Source organism: Bubalus bubalis, chromosome 8, assembly GCF_019923935.1.
Source record: "Bubalus bubalis isolate 160015118507 breed Murrah chromosome 8, NDDB_SH_1, whole genome shotgun sequence".
In the NCBI taxonomy this organism is placed as follows: Eukaryota; Metazoa; Chordata; class Mammalia; order Artiodactyla; family Bovidae; genus Bubalus; species Bubalus bubalis.
Window position 1 is genome coordinate 73,186,144 of NC_059164.1, and position 24,188 is coordinate 73,210,331.

Below are 24,188 nucleotides of genomic sequence, written 5' to 3' on the forward strand. Positions count from 1 at the left end.
AGGACGTAAACTGGATGCTCTTAACAAGGATAACTAAATAATCTCCTCTATGTCTTCTATTCTCCAAATAATTACCATTATTTTTCCCCTATTTATGCTTCCTACCCTTCTGAGCATTTTGACTACTACTGACCACTCTCAAATTCGTTGCTATGTTTGAGAATCAACAGGAATATTAAGGGTAAATAAAACTTTAAAATGTCAAAAAGAATTCTTGGATGTAGATTTGGTAATAAAAAGATACTTTTGGCCAAAATACATTATTTTCTTAGGTTGAGTTTCCTAACAACAAAAACTGAGTGGTGTGGATTGTGCGAGTGGTTTACTAGGCAGAAATCTGTAGGAAGTGAGGGAGGCAGCACTGGGTAGGGGAAGAACCTTGGTGAAAAGAGAATGTCAGCCAAAGCCTCAGCATGGCCTCCTCTCCTGTGGATCTCAGGAGAATGGGTGATACCACACACCTGTCATGATTTTCAGCAAGATTGCTGGACTTTCACACCCCCCCTTTCAGTCAGTCAGTGACTCTGGAGGGTAAAACCTCCCAGGAACCCCTGGGGCAGGTGATGCTTGTCAGTCTAGACAGTTGTTCTCAGTGTATGGTCCCCAGATCAACATCACCTGGGAAACTTGTTAGCAGTGATAGATTCTTGGACCTTAGCCCAGACCTGCTGAATCAGAACTTCTGGGGTTGGGGCCCAGCAGTTTCTGGTTTAACAAGCTCTCCAGGTGATTCTGATGCACTGAAGTTTGAGAATTGTTGGTTGAGGGCAGTTCTCCAGAGGAGAAAGCTATGAGCCCTTAGCTGCTGATCCTCAATGCATTGTTGGTTTAATTGCCCTACAGGACCCACATACATGCTAAATGCTTCAGTTGTATTATAATAAGTCATCCTTGTGTTAATCACCACTGTAGTCTTTGTAAGCATCATAGTTTAATATCTGCCCTACACGAATATGCTAGTTATACCCCAATCTGAAGAACATGACAGTCTACATAAATCACTTTTCCTTGGCATCCTGCTGTCCTCATCACCCCACACTCCTACTCGGAAAGAGCTTACTCTTTGGGACTATTTATCAAATATAACCTCCCCAATGCAGAGCCCACTTCCCCAATCCATTGGAATATGTCCTCCTGGCCACGATATGCCTGCCCTGACGACAACCCCAGAGCCAAGTATAAGATAGCCCCTTTGCCCCAGAGCCCACTGAAATTATTCAAACTAGCCAGTCCTGAGCCTGTATATTTGTCTTGCCTGTTTCTTCCAGAATCAACACCCTCGCTGCTGCCTCCAGACCAGCCTGGTGCTTGGTGCTTTCCTGTGTGTCCTCTTGTGGAGTGCCATGCCTCCTCTTCCTGGGAAGAGTAACATCTTATTATTATTTTACATGGCCAGCACTTTCCTGACCTGCTGGCCTTACTATAACTTGCATTTCCATTAATGTACTCAACTTGAAATCACATCTCCATCACAATCTACTCAGAAAAGGTGCACAGGAGATTCAAAGGTAGATTGAAGAGTCATACCACAGCTTGTGTGAAACCAACTGGTAAGTCACTCCCACGGATTTGAATTAAAAGTTCAAGTTTGGTGGTTAAAGGGAAAAAAAGATTCCAAACAGATGCCATATAAAATTCCGTCTCACATAATTCTCACAATGTGAAAGCAAACAGACTCAAAGTTCACTACAGAGCTCAGGCAAATATTTGAGTCTCCCACATAGACTTTGCCTGGAAAAGAAATTCAACTTGCCCCTGTGCAAGGATGTAAATAATCTTTTCCTTGCAACATCACACTTTGATTGCAAGCATCCCTTTCATGCTCACATGTAAAAAACACAGTAAAGATTTTTATTATAAAAACTCTGGTATGTATATTTTTGGTCAAAACAAAATAACAAAAAATTCACTGTTTGCTTTCACAGTGACTATATATATGCCAAGGCTGAAACTCAAGGTGGCGAATAAACATTCAAAATACTGAATGTAAAATGAATGTAATTATATTACAAAGCAATTTTCCTGCAATAAGTAATGTGACATGTATTTTCTGTCATTGATTTGCATTGATTATTTTTATGAATTGTTCAGTCAGAAGCAGTGATTTATGATGTGTTGATTCTTGTTCATGAATGTATGTTCCGCTTTGAGTGAAGGTATTTTATTCATCAAGGACTGAAATTCTAAAGTATGAACACAGTCCTAGTGCTGGTGCCCTTGTCTTTCAGGTATTCTCTGGTGTGCCAAACTGTGAAAATTGCAGGGGATACATTTATCTTCATCATGTGTGTTTGATAGCAGTTATTGAATTTTTAAAATTAAATAGTTTTCAGGCTATTTTAGAGTCCAAAATTTGCTGCAAAATTTTCTATCTTATGAGTGATGTATTTGTGGGCCCAAAACACCAGAGGCTATAAAGCTATGGGCCAAAATATTCTTGCCCTGTATATAGGTTAAAAGGTTTATCTCACTGGAGGTACAGCTAACTCTTTGCACAGATGCCAAAACACAATGATGTTTGACATGGACAAGTTGTATCACCTCCAATGGTCAGAACTGGGCTGGACATTGGTATCTTTCTCCCTTGTGAAATACACCATGGCTAACAGAGTTTTCAGTTACTTGAAGATTATGAATCATTGCCAGCATAATTCAAGACTTAATTCTGCTTCTGACGTTAGCAGAACAATGGAAGGAATAATGTCAGATTGTTTAAAGGATGGTTATCTTAACATTTAAAATGGCGAAATGTTATACAGCTTATCATTCTCAGGCAAGCTAAAACACACTGTGAGTAGACAACAGAAGGCTGTATTCCAAGACAGAAAGATTTGTTTATACGATTTAGTTTATACTTGGGGGGAAAAAAGATTAAGAATTACTATTTGAAATGCACAGCATTTGAAATGCATTATTTTCTCCAGCTGGTAAACTTTTTAAGCACAGAAAATTGCTTTACTGTATTAGCACCTCCTGGTTGACTGTTTCAGCACTGCTAACAAATTCAATTAAGCATGATGATTGTGGCAAAATAAAGATAATGGTAATGACAATATTAGTAATACTGGCTATACTTTCACAAATGTTTGTAGTTGTCCAGGTGCTTTGGATGTCTATTTACTTACTTAATCATCAGAACAACCCCATTAGGTCCATTTCCCAGGTGAGCAGGAGTTGCACTCATAACCTATGTATGGGTAACTGGAATTGGGCAGACTGGGTTCAAATCCAGGCTCTTCCACTGGCAAGGTGGGTGACCATGGGCAAATTACTTGACCTCTGACATGCATTATTTGACCTTTAATTTGTCGACTATTTAAAGGATCCTTAATGAGAATACTGTTTTTAGTGTGAATAATACCTCTGATATGGATTGATAGCTTTCCTTCTATACTGTCACATGATTGAATTCCCTCCTATCCACATCCACAGTGACGTTATTAGTCCAAGTCCTCATTTATTTCATCTAGGCAAATCCCATTCTTTGCCCTTGCCTCCAGTGATATTCTGGAGCAAACTGTACTGACTCATGAGAACACACAGTTACATTTCCAGGACTTCTGAAATCCTGTTATTAAACCATTGGCAGCTTGAAATCAGCCACAGTTGGGAGTGTTAACACCAGGAAAATCTGTAAGCTCTACAAATCAGGGCTTTCTCCATCGACATCCTGCCAGAGATTCAGTTTGCCAGCACGTCAGCCTTTTTACTGTCAGCAGAGGAATATCCAAAAACATGCACTGAATCACTTTTTGATGCGCTTCTATTCACTTTCCAATTCCTAGAGTCCAGACTACTTAGGCATTGCTTATAATTATTTTTATACTTGAATGCAATCCAGTCTTTCCAGCCACTCCAGCTCTCACCTTTTCATACATGTTTATACTATATTAGAGCAACTCTTGACCTCTTATTCCTTAAACATATTATGAACTCCCTGCCTCTATATTGTCATTCATGCTTGTTTTTTTTTTTTTCCTACCTAGAATCCCCTTCATGTTATATATACTTAGCAAACTTATTTTTTGAACTTTCCTTCTTTAATTTTGTCTTCTAATTTGTCTAACTTCTTAAAGCCCCTCAGACTCCTGGGGATAAGAAGGAGGACACAATCTCCCTTACCTGTTCTTTATAGCATATGTGTAAATATGAACATTGTGCTTATCACATTCATTTATATTTGTTTAGTTACCTAGCTTGGAGAAGGCAATGGTCACCCACTCCAGTACTCTTGCCTGGGAAAATCCCATGGACAGAGGAGCCTGGTGGGCTGCAGTCAATGGGGTCACAAAGAGTCGGACACGATTGAGCGACTTCACTTTCACTTTTCCCTGTCATGCATTGTTTGGAGAAGGAAATGGCAACCCACTCCAGCATTCTTGCCTGGAGAATCCCAGGGATGGCGGAGCCTGGTGGGCTGCCGTCTATGGGGTCGCACAGGGTTGGACAGGACTGAAGTGACTTAGCAGCAGTTATCTAGCTGAGTATATCCAAGGTTCAAGCTGATAGTTTACTACCTAGAGTACAGTAGGCCTTAGTCAAAGAAAAACTGTGCCAAGGGGAGAAGGCAATGGCACCCCACTCCAGTACTCTTGCCTGGCAAATCCCATGGATGGAGGAGCCTGGTAGGCTGCAGTCCATGGGGTCGCTAGGAGTCGGACACGACTGAGCGACTTCACTTTCCCTTTTCACTTTCATGCATTGGAGAAGGAAATGGCAACCCACTCCAGTGTTCTTGCCTGGAGGATCCCAGGGACGGGGGAGCCTGGTGGGCTGCCGTCTGTGGGGTCGCACAGAGTCGGACACGACTGAAGCGACTTAGCAGCAGCAGCAGCAGGCAAGGAAGATTTTGGTCAATACTGCTGTAATATGGGAGAGGTATTGAACTCAACTAAAAAATGTTTCAAGAGTTCTTAAGCGTTGGGGTGAGTGAGTGGCAACATAGTAGATAATGTTGGAGAAACAAGTTGATCAATGTGATTACTGCCTTCTGTGTAATTAGAATGATCACAATTGGGCTTCTACACTCTCCAGAGACTGGGATACAAGAACTCTGCTTTTGTGATGTTTACATTTCAAAGAGAGTTTTCAGGTCTTTTTCTCTTAGGTTTTTTTTTTTTTTTTTCCCCTAGTTTTATTGAGATAATTGACACAAAATATTGTTTAATGTATATAAATAGTCTTGATAAATGCATATATTGTAAAGTAATTACCATATAAGTTTAGTTAATATACATTAGCTCATATAATGTTACGGTTTTTTTTTGCAGTGACACCTTTTAAGATAACTTTCAAGTATACAATACAGTATTATTCACTCTAGTCACCATGATGCAAATTATATCCCCAAACTTACTTACCCTAAAACTGTAAGTAACTTTCAACAATCTTCACCCATTTCACCCACTCCCCCATCCCTACTGTATCCCCCATCTCTGGGCACCATCAATCTATTCTCTGTATCTATATGCTATGAGGTTTTCTTTGTTTTTTGTTTTTAAGGTTCCATATATAGGAAGTGGTATTGCACAGTATTTGTCTTGCACTTTGTACTTTCTGATTTAATTTTACTTAGCATAATGCTTTCAAGGTTCATTTATGTTGTTGCAAATGGAAGGATTTTCTTTTTATTGCTGAATAGTATTCCTGTGTGTGTGTCTGTTGTGTGTACATATTCACATTTTCCATGTTCATTCATCTGTTGATGGAAACTTAGGTTGTTTTCATGTCTTGACTTTTATAAATAATTCTACAATAAACATAGGAATGCAATTATCTTTGGAAGATAGTGATTTGGGGGGTTTTTTTGGATGTATACCCAGAAGTAGAATTGCTGAATCGTGTCTCCACCCTAATTTCCACAGTGGTTATATGAATTTAAATTTCTAACAACAGTGTATGTACATGGGTTCCCTTTTCTCCACATCCTCATCAGCATTTGCTATCTTTTATATTTTTGAGGATAGCCATTCTCATAGGCATGAGAAACTTCATATTATGATTTTGGTTTGCATTTTCCTGATGGTTAGTACTTTTCAGGTACCTGGTGCCTGTTTAAATATCTTGGGGAAACTTTCTACTCAATCCTTTGCAAATTTTTAATTGGACTTGTTTTTGTTATTCAGTTGTATGACTTTCTTATAAAATTTGGGTACTAGCCTATTACCAGATGTGTAGTTCACAAATATTTTCTTCCACTCTGTAGGTTACTTTTTCATTTTGTTGATCCTTTCTTTCACTGTATAGAAGATTTTTAGTATGATGGTTTTTCCTGTGGTCACGTATGGATGTGAGAGTTGGACTGTGAAGAAAGCTGAGCGCTGAAGAATTGATGCTTTTGAACTGTGGTGTTGGAGAAGACTCTTGAGAGTCCCTTGGACTGCAAGGAGATCCAACCAGTCCATTCTGAAGGAGATCAGCCCTGGGATTTCTTTGGAAGGAATGATGCTAAAGCTGTATAAGTGAATCACTTTGTTATACACCTGAAACTAACACCTCATACATTGTTAATCAAATCTTTTGTTGTTTAGTTGCTAAGTGGTGTCCGACTCATATATATATATATATATATATATATATATATATATATTTTTTTTTTTTTTTTTTTTTCCCCCTGGGTTTCCCAGGTGGCTCAGTGGGTAAAGAATCCACCTTCAATGTAGGAGACAGAGGAGTGGGTTTGATCCCTGGGTTGGGAAGATCCCCTGGAGAAGGTCAGGGCAACCGAGTATTCTTGTCTGGAGAATCCCATGGACAGAGGAGCCTGTAGGGCTATAGACCATAGTGTCGCAGAGTCAGACACAACGAAGTGACTGAGCAAACACTGTGCATGCACACACACACGCGCGTGCGCACACACACACACACACACACACACATATATATATATATATGTTTATATGTCATATGATTACTATCACCATTGTACCTCCATGTCACATGGTTATAATTTCTTCTTAGTGGTTGGAATAATTAAGATCTCATCTCTTAGCAAGTTTGATGTTTATAATGCAATGTTGTCTGTTTTCACTATACTGTGCATTTGATTTCTGGGACTTATTTACTACTTCTTGCAAGCGGTATGCCTGTGAACATCTTTTCCCTCCACCCACAACCTAGCATCTGGGAACCACTGCTTGATACCCTGTTTTTATGAGTTTGGGTTTTTTACATTCCACATATAAGTGATTTACACTATTTGTCTTTCTCTACTTAATTTATCCCACTTAGCATAATGTCTTCAAGGTCCAACCATGTTGGGTTTTTTCCCCTTACCTTTTATTATAATTTTTTAAATAAAAATGTAGAATATAATGAACCCCAAAATATTTACCACCCAGCTTCAAAAATTAATTCATGACCGATCTTATTTTATCTCTGTTCCTACCTACCTACTTTGTCTCCAGTTTCTTTTTTTTACTTCAGAAATTTATGTTTTTGAATTTTTATTTTGTATTGGAATAGATTTGATTAGGGGCTTCTATGGTGGCTCAGTGGGAAAGATTCTGCCTGCCAGTGCAGGAGATTCAACAGACATATTTGATCCAGGGGTCAGAAAGATTCCCCTGGAGAAGGAAATGGCAACCCATTCTAGTATTCTTGCCTTGGAAATCTTATGGACAGAGGAGGCCTGTGGGCTACAGTCCATGGAGTCACAGAAGAGTCGGACACCACTTAGCAACTAAACAACAAAAGATTTGATTAACAATGTATGAGGTGTTAGTTTCAGGTGTATAACAAAGTGATTCACTTATACATGTATCTATTCTTTTTAAATTCTTTTCCCATTTGGCTTATTAGAGTATTGAGCAGCATTTCCTGTGCTATACAGTAGTTCCTTTTTGGTTATCTATTTTAAACATAGCAGTGTATCCATATCCATCCCAAACTCCCAATCTGTCCCTTCCCCCTCCCACAACCTTCCCCCCATGACCATATGTTGTTTTCTAAGTCTGTTGGTCTGTCTCTGTTTTGTAAATAAGTTTGTTTGTATCTTTTTTTTAAGTTCTACATTTAAGTGATATCATATGATATTAGTCTTTCTCTGTCTGACCTACTTTACTCAATATGGTATCTCTAGGTCCATCCATGTTGTGCAAATGGCATCTTTTCTTGTGCCTCTTGGCCATTTGTATATCCTCTTCAGAGAAATGTCTTTTTAGATCTTCTGCCCATTTTTTGATTAGTTTGTTTTTATGATATAGAGCTGCATGAGCTGGTTGTAAATTTTGGAGATTAATCCTTTATCAGTGGCATTGTTTGCAGATATTTCCTCCTAATCTGTGGGTTGTCTTTTTGTTTATGGTTCCCTTTGCTATGCAGAAGTTTCTGAATTTGATTTGGTCCCATTTTTTATTTTTCTTTTTATTTCCTTTATGAGATGGATTGAAAATGATATTGCTGCAGGTCAAAGACTATTCTGCTTATATTTTCCTGTAGAAGTATTATAGTATTTCGCCTTACGTTTAGGTCTTTAATCCATTTTGAATTTAATTTTATTGATCATGCATAATAATGTCTTAAGACTTGTTTTAACTGATAAAGTGCCTCCCATTAGTCGATGCATTCTAACCACATTTATGACTATGAGCAAATAATATGTTAACTTTTTTATATTGACTTTTAGTAATTTTCTAAATGGTGACTACCAATTGATGTTTTTGGGGTTATTTTCCTATCAGTCTACTTAAATAAATGTTCCTAAAGATCTGTGCAAAACTTTTTTTTTTTTTAACAAATACCATCATATTTTGAATGTAGTAAAATAGTTGATTATTCAAAGGACCCTTCAAGGAAAGGTTATTTATATTGGTGATAATTACCACAGAATTAAATGTTTTATAAAAATATATCTCTTATACTGATCACCCTTGTCTCCAGTTTCTGGAGAGGTACTTTTGGTGTTCTGTTTCTTGATTGCAATGCAGGTTATACAGGTGTTCATGAAAATCCCTTAAACTTTACCTTTGTATGTGCTTTTCTGAAGATAATATTTTATATGCACATTTTTCTGATTATTTTGCTTCAATATAAAAGATATAGAAATATGACAGGAAATTTGAAATTCAGGCATTGGCTTAACATACCTGAGATAAGTAACTTAACTTATGTATGTGTCAGTTTCTGCATGTGTAATATAATATCACTTACTTGATATACTCATTGTTTAGATCAAAAAGAATCATGTATATAAAGTACAGTGTATTAACTATGTTATGTGAAAATAGGAGTTATTATGAATATATTAATATTCCTAATATTCCATCTTATTTAAAGTCTTACTTGTAACCCTATAGTGGAAAATGATGGACATGCTCTACAATTCGTTTATGCTAAATTTATTTATAAATTTTTCCTTTATTTTTTCATTGAAGTCTATTTGATTTACAATGATATGTTACATTCAGGTGTATAGCACAGCGATTCAGTTATACATACATATCTGTTTTTTTCATATTCTTGTCCCTTATAGGTTATTACAAAATATTGAGCATAGTTCCCTGGTCTATACAGTAGGTCTTGCTGAGTATCTGTTTATATATGTGTGTGTATATGTTAATGCCAAACTCCTAATTTATTCTTCCCCATTGGTAACCATAGCTTTGTTTTTTACATCTGTGACTCTGTTTCTGTTTTGAAGATAAGATCATTTGCACCTTTTTTCAAGATTCCACATATAAGTGATATATGTCTTTCTTTGACTTCATTTAGTATGATAACCTCTAGATCCATCCATATTGCTGCAAATGACATTATTTCATTTTTAATAGCTGATTAATAATCCATTGATAAATATATTACATCTTCTTTAACCACTCATCTGTTGAACATTTAGGTTGTTTCCATATCCTGGCGATTGTAAATAGTGCTACTGTGGACATTGGGGTGCATGTATCTTTTCAAATTATGGTTTTCTCTGGATATATGTCCAGGAGTGGGATTGCATAATCATCTGGGAGGCCTATATTTAGTTTTTTTAGGTACCTCCATACTGTACTTCTTCTGCTTTATTGACTATGCCAAAGCCTTTGACTGTGTGGATCACAATAAACTGTGGGAAATGCTTAAAGAGATGGGAATATCAGACCACCTGACATGCCTCCTGAGAAATCTGTATGCAGCTCAAGAAGCAACAGTTAGAACTGGATATGGAAAAACAGACTGTTCCAAATCAGGAAAGTATGTCAAGGCTGTATATTGTTACCCTGCTTATTTAACTTATGTGCAGAGTACATCATGAGAAACACTGGGCTGGAAGAAGCACAAGCTGGAATCAAGATTGCCGGGAGAAATATCAATAACCACAGATGTCCAGATGACACCACACTATGGCAGAAAGCGAAGAAGAACTAAAGAGCCTCTTGATGAACGTGAAAGAAGAGAGTGAAAAATTTGGCTTAAAACTCAACATTCAGAAAACGAAGATCATGACATCTGGTCCCATCAGTTCATAGCAAATAGATGGGGAAACAATGGAAACAGTGACAGACTTTCTTTTAGGGGGCTCCCAAATCACTGCAGATGGTGACTGCAACCATGAAATTAAAAGATGCTTGCTCCTTGGAAGAAAAGCTATGTCCAACCTAGACAGCATATTAAAAAGTAGAAACATTACTTTGCCACCAAAGGTCCATCTAGTCAAATCTATGGTTTTTCCAGTAGTCGTGTATGGATGTGAGAGTTGGACTGTATAGAAGGCTGAGTGCAGAAGAATTGATGCTTTTTTTTTTTTTTTTTTAATTTTATTTTATTTTTAAACTTTACATAACTGTATTAGATTTGCCAAATATCAAAATGAATCCGCCACAGGTTTACATGTGTTCCCCATCCTGAACCCTCCTCCCTCCTCCCTCCCCATTCCATCCCTCTGGGTCGTCCCAGAATTGATGCTTTTGAACTGTGGTATTGGAGAAGACTCTTGAGAGTGCCTTGGACTACAAGGAGATCTAACCAGTCCATCCTAAAGGAAATAAGTCCTGAATATTCATTGGAAGAACTGATGCTGAAGCTGAAGCTCCAGTACTTTGGCCACTTGATGCAAAGAACTGACTCATTTGAAAAGACCCTGATGCTTGAAAAGATTGAAGATAGGAGGAGAAGGGCGTGATAGAGGATGAGATTATTGGATGGCATCACCGACTTGATGGACATGAGGTTGAACAGATTCCAGGAGTTGGTGAAGGACAGGAAAGCCTGGCATGCTGCAGTCCATGGGGTAACAAAGAGTTGGACACAACTGAGCAACTGAACTGATACTGTTCTCCATGGTGGCTGTACCAATTTACGTTCCAAATGACCTAGTAGAAGGGTTCCTTTATCTCTACACTTTCTCTATAATTTATTATTTGTAGACATTTTAATGATGATCGTTCTGATAGGTATGAGGTGATATATTTTAGTTTTGATTTGCATACCTTTATTTTCGCTTTTAATAGTAACTTTTTATCTCTTGATCTTATTATAAGGATTTAATTTGGGCAGGGATATCTTGCTTCCAATTTTTTAACATCTTACAGAAAAACTTCATAACAGAGCAAAGTTTTTTAAAAGTATGGTAAAACTTGTACACCTACCACCTAGGTTTTCCTACTTCCTCTTTTTATGTATATAATTTTTACTTCAAGTAAAATTAACCTATATTTTGTTGTTTTCTGTCGCTAAGTTGTGTCCCACTCTCTGTGACCCCATGGTCTGTAGCACGCCAGGCTCCTCTCTCCTTCACTATCTCCCAGAATTTGCTCAGATTCATGTCCCTTTAGTCAGTGATGCTGTCTAACCAACTTATCCTCTGCTGCACCCTTCTCCTTTTGCCTTCAATCTTTCCAGCATCACGGTCTTTTCAAATGAGTTGGCTCTTCACATTAGGCAGCCAAAGTATTGCAGCTTCAGCAACAGTTTTTTTCAGTGAATATTCAGGGTTGATTTCCTTTAGGATTGACTGGTTTGATCTCTGAGGGACTCTAAAGAGTTTTCTCCAGTGCCACAATTTGAAAGCATCAATTCTTCAGTGCTCAGCCTTCTTTATGGTCCAACACTGAGGTCTGTTCATGACTACTGGAAAAACCATAGCTTTGATTATATGGACCTTTGTGGGCAAAGTTTTGTCTGTTTTTTAATATGCCATCTATCTTTGTCATAGCAAGTGTCTTTCAATTTCATGGTTGAAGTCACCATCTGCAGTGATTTTGGAGCCCAAGAAAATAAAATCTGTCACTGCTTCCACTTTTTCCCCTTCCGTTTGCCTTAAAGTGATGGGGCCAGATATAATGATCTTAGTTTCCCTAATATATTAGACACCTTCTGACTTGGCCACCTCATGTGAAGAGTTGACTCACTGGAAAAGATTCTGATGCTGGGAGGGATTGGGGGCAGGAGGAGAAGGGGACGACAGAGGATGAGATGGCTGGATGGCATCACCGATTCAATGGACATGAGTTTGAGTGAACTCCGGGAGTTGGTGATGGACAGGGAGGCCTGGCAGGCTGCGATTCATGGGGTTGCAAAGAATCGGACACAACTGAGCGACTGGACTGAACTGAACTGAACTGACCTGGGGAGCTCATCTTCTGGTTTCATACCTTTGCCTTTTCATGGAGTCCATAGTGTTGTTTTGGCAAAATTACTGGTGTCTGTTGCCATTTGCTCCTTTAGTGGACTAATGTTTTGTCAGAACTCTTCACTATAACCTGTCCATCTTGGGTGACCCTGCCTGGCAGGGCTCATGACTTCATTAAGTTACACAAGCCTCTTTGCCACAACAAGGTTGCGATCCAGGAAGGGGTAACCTATATAAGTGTACAGTATTGTGAGTTTTGACAAATTCATGTAACCACCACCATATGAGGATATATAATATTTCCATTATCCCAAAGGTTCCCGAGTGTCAGTCTATGGTTATTCTCTGTACTCTCTTCCTCTCCCTGCCACCAATATCTAGAAACAACAGATACAATTTCTGTCCCTAATCGTTTCCCATTTTACAGAATGTTATATAAATGGATTCTTATCGTATGTAGGCTTTTGAACTGAATTTTGTTTTCATTTAAAGTAATGCCTTCAAGCTTCATCAATGTTACTGCTTTTCTTAGTAGTTATTTATTTTTACTTGCTGAAATTTATACCATTATTTATCTGTACCATAATTTATCTTATCACTAGGTGGTTAACATTTTAATTACCTCCCACTTTTGTCAATTATGAATAAAGTTGCTGAAAAGATTTACCAGTATTTTTTTGTATGGAGGAAACATAGTCCTAAGGAGTGAAATTTCTGAATCATATGGTAATCTGTGTATAAATTCAAATGTCATTGCAAAAGTATTTTCTGAGGTGGCTGTATCACTTTTCATTCTCATGAGAGTGTATATGAGGACCCTGATTAACACCTCATCTTTGCCAAAACCTGGAATTTTCAGGGGTTTGGCAGTTTTCATTATTTTTTTTGGTGATGGATGTATATATCTCACTATGATTTTAGTTTTCATTTCCATAATCATTAATGATATTGGGTAACTTCATGCTCACATGTTTGTCTGTTATCCATGTCTTGCCAAGAATGTCTGTGCAAAGTTCCTCTTTTAAGAAAAAAAAAAAGAAAAACTGAGTGTTTCTGTTCTACTGGGAAAATTGTGAGTTCTTTATATTTTCTGTTTGTGCTTTTTTAATCAGTATTCCTTAAAATATTTTTGTTTTCATATTTGCATTCATATTCATTTTCAGTTCCAATTTATTTTTCCTTCTTTCTTCCTTTGGGTTTAGTTTTTTCCTCTCTAAGATGCAGGATTAGATTCACTTTGAGATTTTTATTTTATTTTCCAATGTAAATATATGATGTATAAACTTTTATTTAGGCACTTACAGCTGCATCTCACACATTTTTGTATGTATTTTTTATTCAATTCAGAATATTTCATTCCCGTTGTGACTTTTTACTTGACACAATGTTATTATCAAGTAAGTTTCTAATATTCAAGTGTTTGTAGGGATTTTCCAGGTATGTTTTTGATATTAGTCTATTTAGTTTGTTTTCAACTCTTTAACTTTGTTGAAGTTTATTTTAAGGTCCAAAATATGGTCATGTGGTGAATCTTTAATGAGAGCTTGAATTCTGTATTGTATTCTGTTGAATATTCTATTGAATTCTGTATTGAATTCATGTATTCTGTTGTTTTTTTGTTGCAGGGTTCAATTAAACCAAGTTGACTAACGGTATTATTAAAGTCTTATATATCCTTAGTGTTCTCTTGTCTCTGGGAAAGAAGTGAAGTCTCTATCTGTAATTGAAATCTTGTCTATTTTCCTTTCAGTTCTATTGGTTTCTTCATAAATTTAAAGAAAATATGTGTGTCCCTATGTAACTGTTATATCTTTATGAATTGGTGTTATCATCTTTATGAACTTTTCTTTATAAAGATAGTATTTTTTATTCAAAAAGCTATACCATCTGATTTTGGTGTACCCAATCCATTTCTCTTCTAATTACTGTTAAATATTAAACATCTTTCTGTTTTAATTTTAGCATATCAATTTTCATATATTTAAAGTAGATTTCTTTCAGGTTTTTCAAAACCCTAGAAATTATATGCTGTCTACCAATCTGTTTTTTAGTTGGGTGTTTAGCACAATTGTTATAAGCCAATTGATGATGGAATTTAAATCTGCCATCCTGATAGTTTGTCCCATCTATTCTTTCCTCCTTTTTATTCCTTGTTCTGAAAAACTGAACAGTGATTTTTTTTTAAACGACTTCATATTGTTTCCACTATTGTATTCTTAGTTGTTGTTTTTTTTAATTTTAGTGGTTTCATTAACACTTAGACTAAAAATTAATATATCAGAGTCTACTTTTAAATAATATTATATCACTTTACATTGTATTTAAATCTTGCGGCAATATATTCTCATTCTTCTATGCCATCCTTTATGCTATGTTTGTCTTACATTTGAATTTTGCATAAAATATCAAAAGACTATTTGTTTTAGGTGGTCTTATCTTTTCAAGTGACTAAAATTCAAAAAAAATAAAGATAACTTATATTTACTGTCATTTTACTGTTATTAAGCACTCTTCTTTTTCTGTGGATTCAAGGTTTTATCTGGGATCCTACTCTTTCTGTGAAGAACCACTTTTAACATTTCTTGTAGAACAGTCATTCTGACAATAAACCATCTTAGCTGTTGTCTGTCTTGTAGCAAAGTCTTCATTTTGTCCTTATTTTTAAATATTTTTTTCCAGGATAGAAGTTTAGGTCGAAAATTTGTTTTTCTTTAAGTGCATTCTGTGTGGCTTATGTAACTTCTGATAAATCTGGTGTTAAATTTTGTTTCCCTGTCTTCTCCTTTTACCATCTGACCCACCAGCTCAGTCTCTGGGTCAGAAAGATCCTCTGGAGAAGAGCATGGCAACCCATTCCAGTATTTTGCCTGGAAAATTTCATGAACACAGGAGGCTGGCGGGTTACAGTCCATTGGGTCACAGAGAGTTGACCACAACTGAACAACTAAAAACACTTGTCCTTCTGGGTGCCTGATTTGTACATGTTAGATTTAAGTGGCCTGACAGTATATCATGACCCTTGGATACTCTCATATTTTATTTTCACTCGTTTTCTCTTAGTTTCATTTTGGATAATTTTTATTGATGTGCATTCAAGTTCACTGATTCTTAACATTTTTTAGTCTTCGTTAATCCTATTGAAGAAGAAGGAATTCCTACTGAAAAAGAAGGAATTGTTTCTCAATGATAGTTTTCTTTTATTTCTAGCATTTTAATTTAACATTTTTTATGGTTTTAATCTCTGTGCAGAAATTGCCTATATTTGTGTATGGTGGCCATCTTTTCCCTTGAGTCCTTTAATATATAAATCATAGTTATTCAAAAATCATTGAGGTACTTTTATTAAGAAATTAAATTTCAATATAAACTTTTTAATTATAAGGCATCCTGGCATAATAAGTCACAAAAGAGAAAAGTCAGGGGGTCTCAGACTTATCAACATCAGCATACAATGTCCTAAAACAATTTGGTACTGTTCAATAAAATTTTATATAGTCAAACATACTTAAACATCAACGTAAATAGGCATTCACAAGCATGAAGGAACTCAAGGAATTTACTAGCATTTATTAACTAAATTTTGAGGAAAATCAGTCTTAATTATTCACTGAGCATTTAATTGATTAAAATATAAAATTATACTGTCCTATAAGGAAAACTGCAATCTATGGTCTAATTTTTTTTTTAATAAATGCACAGAAAAATGTGTGCAGTCACCTAATGCCAAGTATAACTGTTATGATATAAATGGGGTAAACTCGGTAATAAATATGTAATTTTGAGTAATTCTATAAAGTAAAAAATGATCACGTATTAACTTTACAAATTGTTTTTCTTTCAAAGGAATTTTATCAAATTAACTATGCAATTCCAGTTTAAAAACATTCTGCCTGTAGAGTTCTCTTCAGCTAATTTTGTGGCTGATGATTTCTTTGAGTTTTTGGTTTTTTTTTTTTAATCATTCTTGATAGGAAATGTTTCTTGATTTATATCTGGCAGGAATTTTGCTAGGTCTTAAAGGATCTGTTTTAAAAACAAGTAACTATACTTTTCCTAGAAAAAAGGATATTATGTATATTTTTCTCTTTGGATTATCTTAAACTGAGTCACTTTATTTTCAGTATTCTGAGTCTGTGTTTTTCATTTTAGATGAGAAAGTTTATATAGAAACCATACCAATTCTGATTTTATTCTTCTGTCTTGCTTTATTCACTTTCATACATTTCCATCTACCTACGTTCCTATCAATTTTGTATATACTTTACTCTGAGAACTAGATACTAGTCAGTTGCTAGTACTATTTGGGAAACTTTGTAGTGGCTTAAATTATCCTGGATAAGTTGCTCTTTTTATGCCTACTGCTTTGATCTTTCTTACCCCATGGCAATTTTTTTTTTCAAAGTATGGTCATTAGGTTTGTTGCTGTTGCTTAGTTGCTATCATGTCCAACACTTTTGTGACCCCAAGGACTATAGCCCACCAGGTTCCTCTGTCCATGAAATTTCCTAGGCAAAAATATTGTCGTGGGTTGCCATTGCCTTCTCCGAGCAACACAGAAGTATGTTGAAATACATGAGTATACATTTGTAGAATTAGTTTTTAAAACATTCACTGTTTTAAAGAACTATTTTTATAACTTCCACCATCTATTTTCAGGTAAGCATTTTTACAAGATGAAATTGACCCCATAATAATATAAAAATAGTAACTATTTTCAGGCACTATGATGATTGCAGCCATGAAATTAAAAGATGCTTACTCCTTGGAAGAAAAGTTATGACCAACCTAGATAGCATATTGAAAAGCAGAGATATTACTTTGCCAACAAAGGTCCGTCTACTCAAGGCTATGGTTTTTCCAGTGGTCATGTATGGATGTGAGAGTTGGACTGTGAAGAAAGCTGAGCGCCGAAGAATTGATGCTTTTGAACTGTGATGTTGGAGAAGACTCTTGAGAGTCCCTTGGACTGCAAGGACATCCAACCAGTCCATTCTGAAGATCAGCCCTGGGATTTCTTTGAAAGGAATGATGCTAAAGCTGAAACTCCAGTACTTTGGCCACCTCATGCGAAGAGTTGACTCATTGGGAAAGACTCTGATGCTGGGAGGGATTGGGGGCAGGAGGAGAAGGGGACGACAGAGGATGAGATGGCTGGATGGCATCACTGACTCGATGGATGTGAGTCTGAGTGAACTCCAGGAGTTGGTGATGGACAGGGAGGCCTGGCATGATGCGATTCATGAGGTTGCAAAGAGTTGGACACGACTGAGCGACTGAACTGAACTGAACTGATGGTAATGTTTTATATATATTAACTCATTTAAAATAATCCTATGAATCAGGTAGTATTACCTCCACTTTGAATATAATGAAACTGAAGCAGAGAAAGCTTAGAACACTTAAGTAGCTAGCCTGAAGTCCTAGAGTATGATGTGGTACCACTAGGAAGACAGATTTTGGTTAAAATTTTACCCTATAGTCATATTATCTTAACTTCATGAATCGTTTTTATTTATCTTTGGCTTTATAAATAATATATGGAAATTTTGCATATAATATATTGAAGAATATGGCAACCCATGCTAGTATCCTTGCCTGAAAAATTCCATGGGTAGAGCAGCCTGATGGGCCCCAATCCAAGGGGTCACAAAGAGTTGGACATGACTGAGCAACTAGCATACATGTTGAAAAATATAAAATGTTTACTGCTTAGTTACTAAATTTTTTAAACTGTCTTGCTATCAAATAAGACAAAATTTATTTTTAAAAAATTTGGATTTTAGAATAACATGTTGTTGTTTAGTCGCTCAGTGGTGTCCGACTATTTGCAACTCATGGACTGCAGCATGCCAGGCTTCCCTGTCTTTCAACCATCTCCAGGAGCTTGCTCAAACTCATTTCCATTGAGTCAGTGATGTCATCCAACCATCTCATCCTCTGTCATCCTCTTCTCCTCCTGCCTTTGATCTTTCCAAGCATCAGGGTCTTTTCTAATGAGGTGACTCTTTGCATCAGGTGGCCAAAGTACTAGAGCTTCAGCTTCAGCATCAGTCTTTCTAATGAATATTCAGGATTATTTTCCTTTAAGATTGACTGGTTTGATAGCCTTGCAGTCCAAGGGACTCCCAATAGTCTTCTCCAACACCAGAGTTCAAAAGCCTCAATTCTTTAGTGTTCAGCATTCTTTAAGGTCCAACCCTCACATCCATACATGACTACTGGAAAAACCATAGCTTTGACTAGACAAACTTTGTAGGCTTTTTAATATGTTGTCTAGGTTTGTCATAGCTTTTCTTCCAAGGAGCAAGCGTCTTTTAATTTCATGGCTGTAGTCACCAACCTTTAGAAAATAAAGTCTGTCACTGTTTCCATTATTTCCCCATCTCTTTGTCATGAGCAGATCACAAAACCAGATTAGTTTTTTGAATGTTGAATTTTGAGCCAGCTTTCTCACTTGCCTTTTTCACTTTCATCAAGACACTCTTTAGTTCCTCTTCACTTTCTGCCATAAAGCTGGTGTCATCTGCATATCTGAGGTTATTGATATTTCGCCCGGCAGTCTTGAGTCCAGCTTGTGCTTCTTCCAGCCTGGCATTTGGCATGATGTACTCTGCATATACAGAGAAAGCAAAGGCACCCTAGTCCAGTACTCTTGCCTGGAAAACCCCATTGATGGAGGAGCCTGGTAGGCTGCAGTCCATGGGGTCGCTAAGTTGGACACGACTGAGCAACTTCACTTTCACTTTTCACTTCCATGCATTGGAGAAGGAAATGGCAACCCACTCCAGTGTTCTTGCCTGGAGAATCCCAGGGACAGGGGAGCCTGTGGGCTGCCGTCTATGGAGTCACACAGTGGGACACGACTGAAGTGACTTAGCAGCAGCAGCAGCAGCAACTCTGCATATAAGTTAAATAAGCAGCATGACAATATACAGCCTTGAAGTACTTCGTTAGCAATTTTGAACCAGTCTATTGTTCCCTGTATGGTTGTAACTGTTCCTTATTGACCTGCATACAGGTTTCTCAGGAGGCTGGTAAGGTGGTCTGGTATTCCTATTTCTCTAAGAAATTTCCACAGTTTGTTGTGATCCACATAGTCAAAGATATTAGCATAGTCAATGAAGCAGAAGTAGATGTTTTTCTGGAATTCTCTTGCTTTATCTATGATCCAGTGGATGTTGGCAATTTGATCTCTGATTCCTCTGCCTTTTCAAAATCCAGCTTGAACATCTGGAATTTTTTGGTTCACATCTATTGAAGCCTGGCTTGGAGAATTTAGAACATTACTTTGTTAGCATGTGAAACGAGTGAGAATAACATGAAGATTGTTTAAAAAGAATCTATGTTCCCCACTTTTGAAAAATCAGTGAAAGCTACTGGTAAATGCTTCCCTGAGAGCTCAGTTAGTAAAGAATCTGCCTACAATGCAGGAGAAAAGTGAAAGTGAAGTCACTCAGTCATGTCTGACTCTTTGCAATCCCATGGACTGTAGTCTACCAGGCTTCTCTGTCGACGGGATTTTCCAGGCAAGAGTACTGGAGTGGGTTGCCATTTCCTTCTCCAGGGGATCTTCCTGACCCAGGGATCAAACCCAAGTCTCCTGCATTCCAGGCAGACGCTTTACGCTCTGAGCCAAAGCAGGAGACCCCAGTTCAATTCCTGGGTCAGGAATGTCCCCTGGATAAGGCATAGGCTACCCACTCCAGTATTCTTGGGCTTCTCTTATGGTTCAGCTGGTAAAGAATCCACCTGCAATGTGGGAGACCTAGGTTCAATCCATGGGGTGGGAAGATCCCCTGGAGAAGCCTGGAGAATTCCGTGGACTGTATAGTGCCTGGGGTCACAAAGAGTAGGACAGGACTGAGTGACTTTCAGTTTCACTGGTAAATGCTGTTGCTTTAAGAATTTAAAAGTATGCATGGATAACATATTTAATAGAAATAATAACAGTGCTGTGATTGTTGTGAGCTAGAGATAATTTTCTCATTATTTTATTCAATGTCTCTAAATGATTATAGTTCAAAAAAAAGGTTTAATTTCTTGGATATTCTTTAATTGTTAGTATTAATGAGAGCAGTGCTTGTATTAAAAGCTTGTCTTATACAGAAACAGAAAAAATGCTTTTTAAAATGCATAACTCTAGGATACAAGAGTGCTGTTATAAGAATAATGTTATCATGTAATCAAATGCATAATCATGACTAATTTAATTTATCATCTTGTCATAATTTTACAAGACAATAGAACCTATGGTATGAGTTTTTTTTTCCTTTAAAACAAATGAATATAAGAGAGATCAAACAAGAAAGCATGTGTGAAAATGACACATTAAATTCTTGTATTCAAATGGTGTCTACCATATAGTAATGGATACAATTGCAAAATGCCATGCCATTTACTGATCATGTGTTTCTTTTTATTTCAGTTCAATATAAATCTGGAATGCAGACTACTTTAGATGTGATTTTCAAAGATTTAATCAGACTTAGAGTAATGAAGTTCTGGGGGGAAACATCAACCTATTCTTAGAGGACATGAAAGATGGAATTTTTAATAATTCTGAAAACTGGGTCAAGTCAAGTATTATCTTTGATTCTTGATAGAAATTTTGTCAATCATTTGACTTTTTTATTCTTATGCCATCAAGAATATCAGGACAAGTCAAGACCGTTTTACTGGTCAGTCATTGTGTCCTATTGATTCCTATCAGCAGTTCTCTCATCAGCAATGACACTGCCTAAGGTCAAAACTGCCTTTTGATATAAATAATCTCTTCACTGGTATCTGACTTCATTCTTCCCTTCCATATCACAACCTCTCTCCCCTAAAACTGGTCCATTTTCAGTGCTGTCATAAGGACTTTTTCTAAAACTCATGTCTGATGTAGTCACTCTTTAAAATCTTGAACGGGAAGCCAGGTTGCCTGGATTGTATCCTGCATCTTTTATCTAGTAGATTTGAAACTTTAAGAAAGTCATTTAATCTCTTAGTGCCTCAGGCTTTTTGTTTCCATCTATAAAATAAGGATAATAATGGTAGGTAACACAGTATGGTTGTTGTAGAAATTGAATTAATGTGTATAAATTAAGAGTAGGACCCAATACAGAGTAAGCAATATAGGCACTACTTTATGGAAGAATAAAAGAAGAAAAAAATAGTTCACACTATTACTGAGGGTAGGCAGTGAGGAAATAGAAGAAAACATCACATTAGTTATATATATGTAAATGTATAGGGCTTCCCAGGTGGCTCAGTGGTGAAGAATCCATCTGCCTGCCAATGCAGGAGACATGGGTTTGATCCTTTTGTTGGAAAGATTCCCTGGAGGAGGAAATGGCAACCCGATCCAGTATTCTTGCTTGAGAAACGCCATGGACAGAAGAGTCTGGGGCTACAGTCCATAGTGTTACAAAGAGTCGGGCACCACTTATCAAATGAACAATAAAAACAACAAATATATACAACTAAATGTGTGTTTAGTTATATATGTATAAAACTAAATGTAATGACTTCCTACTTTTGTTTAAAGATGTGTGCCTGTGTATACATGTAATATGGAAGCTCCTATTTAAAAAAGTATATATTATAGATGCATGTATTCATATAAAAATAAATAATTAAGTAGCTGGTTTAGTGGCAGGCCCATCCTTATTTTGACATCCTAAATTTTTATTCACTTCCAAAATCCAGGATTAGAAGAAATGTAAAATTGTCAGAGGAGTAGTTCAAAGAAACTTGAATAGCTTGTTCTATATAACAGGATGAGAAAGCAAGAAAAGTAGACATGGACCCCAGTTATGTTGGTGGCAGGAATCCCTCTTCTCTGGGATATAGAGAATGGAGGTGATCAATCCCTTGAAGTGAAGTGAAGTGAAGTCGCTCAGTCGTGTCCAACTCTTTGCGACCCCATGGACTGTAGCCCACTAGGCTCCTCCCTCCATGGTATTCTCCAAGCAAGAGTACTGGAGTGGGTTGCCATTTCCTTCTCCTTCTAATCAATCCCTTAGAAATAATAAATCAATAGCAGCATGCAGGTCAGCTTCAGATTCTGAGAACCACATAGACTATAATATAACCAAATGAGATAGAACAGGTCTACATCTGAGGTAGCTGGGCAGGACATAGAGAGTATAGGATTCTAACAGGGATATATAGGGATCTAACCATGAGCAGGAACCTATCCAGCATCTTTGGAGCATGGTGTCTGCCTGTGCTTTCAAATTTTACTCCTATAAAATGGATAGAGAAAACTTTTGCCAAAAAGTTTGAGAGTTCCAAAGAATAGCAAGAAGAGATAAGAAAGCCTTCTTCAGTGATCAATGCAAAGAAATAGAGGAAAACAACAGAATGGGAAAGACTAGAGATCTCTTCAAGAAAATTAGAGATACCAAGGGAACATTTCATGCAAAGATAGGCTCGATAAAGGACAGAAATGGTATGGACCTAACAGAAGCACAAGATATTAAGAAGAGGTGGCAAGAATACACAGAAGAAGTGTACAAAAAAGAGCTTCATGACCCAGATAATCACGATGGTGTGATCACTCACCTAGAGCCAGACTTCCTGGAATGTGAAGTCAAGTGGGCCTTAGAAAGCATCAGTACGAACAAAGCTAGTGGAGGTGATAGAATTCCAGTTGAGCCATTTCAAATCCTGGAAGATGATGCTGTGAAAGTGCTGCACTCAATATGCCAGCAAATGTGGAAAACTCAGCAGTGGCCACAGGACTGGAAAAGGTTAGTTTTCCTTCCAATCCCAAAGAAAGGCAATGCCAAAGAATGCTCAAACTACTGCACAATTGCACTCATCTCACACGCTAGTAAAGTAATGCTCAAAATTCTCCAAGCCAGGCTTCAGCAATACGTGAACCATGAACTTACTGATGTTCAAGCTGGTTTTAGAAAAGGCAGAGGAACCAGAGATCAAATTGCCAACATCTGCTGGATCATGGATAAAGCAAGAGAGTTCAAGAAAAACGTCTATTTCTGCTTTATTGACTATGCCAAAGCCTTTGACTGTGTGGATCACAATCAAATGTGGAAAATTCTGAAAGAGATGGGAATACCAGACCACCTGATCTGCCTCTTGAGAAATGTGTATGCAGGTCAAGAAGCAACAGTTAGAACTGGACATGGAAGAACAGACTGGTTCCAAATAGGAAAAGGAGTACATCAAGGCTGTATATTGTCACCCTGCTTATTCAACTTCTATGCAGAGAACATCATGAGAAACGCTGGGCTGGAAGAAGCGCAGGCTGGAATCAAGATTGCCAGGAGAAATATCAATAACCTCAGATATGCAGATGACACCACCCTTACGGCAGAAAGTGAAGAGGAACTAAAAAGCCTCTTGATGAAAGTGAAAGAGGAGAGTGAAAAAGTTAGCTTAAAGCTCAACATTCAGAAAACAAAGATCATGGCATCTGGTCCCATCACTTCATGGGAAATAGATGGGGAAACAGTGGAAACAGTGTCAGACTTCATTTTTGGGGGCTCTAAAATCACTGCAGATGGTGATTGCAGCCATGAAATTAAAAGACGCTTACTCCTTGGAAGAATAGTTATGACCAACCTAGATAGCATATTCAAAAGCAGAGCCATTACGTTGCCAACTAAGGTCCGTCTAGTCAAGG

The 24,188-nt window shown here is 37.2% G+C and overlaps 1 long non-coding RNA gene across 2 annotated transcripts in view; it reads left to right on the forward strand.

Moving 5' to 3' along the window:
• LOC123334765 overlaps positions 1 to 6,382 on the forward strand; it is a 180,615-nt gene extending 174,233 nt beyond the window's left edge. Inside the window, exons 2-4 of one of the 2 annotated variants that reach the window (XR_006552883.1) lie at positions 1,269 to 1,550; positions 5,271 to 5,369; positions 6,206 to 6,382. This is a non-coding gene — a long non-coding RNA (uncharacterized LOC123334765). The remainder of the gene's footprint in view (positions 1 to 1,268; positions 1,551 to 5,270; positions 5,370 to 6,205) is intronic. The other variant, XR_006552882.1, reaches the window with a different exon arrangement.
• Positions 6,383 to 24,188: the final 17,806 nt, after the last annotated feature.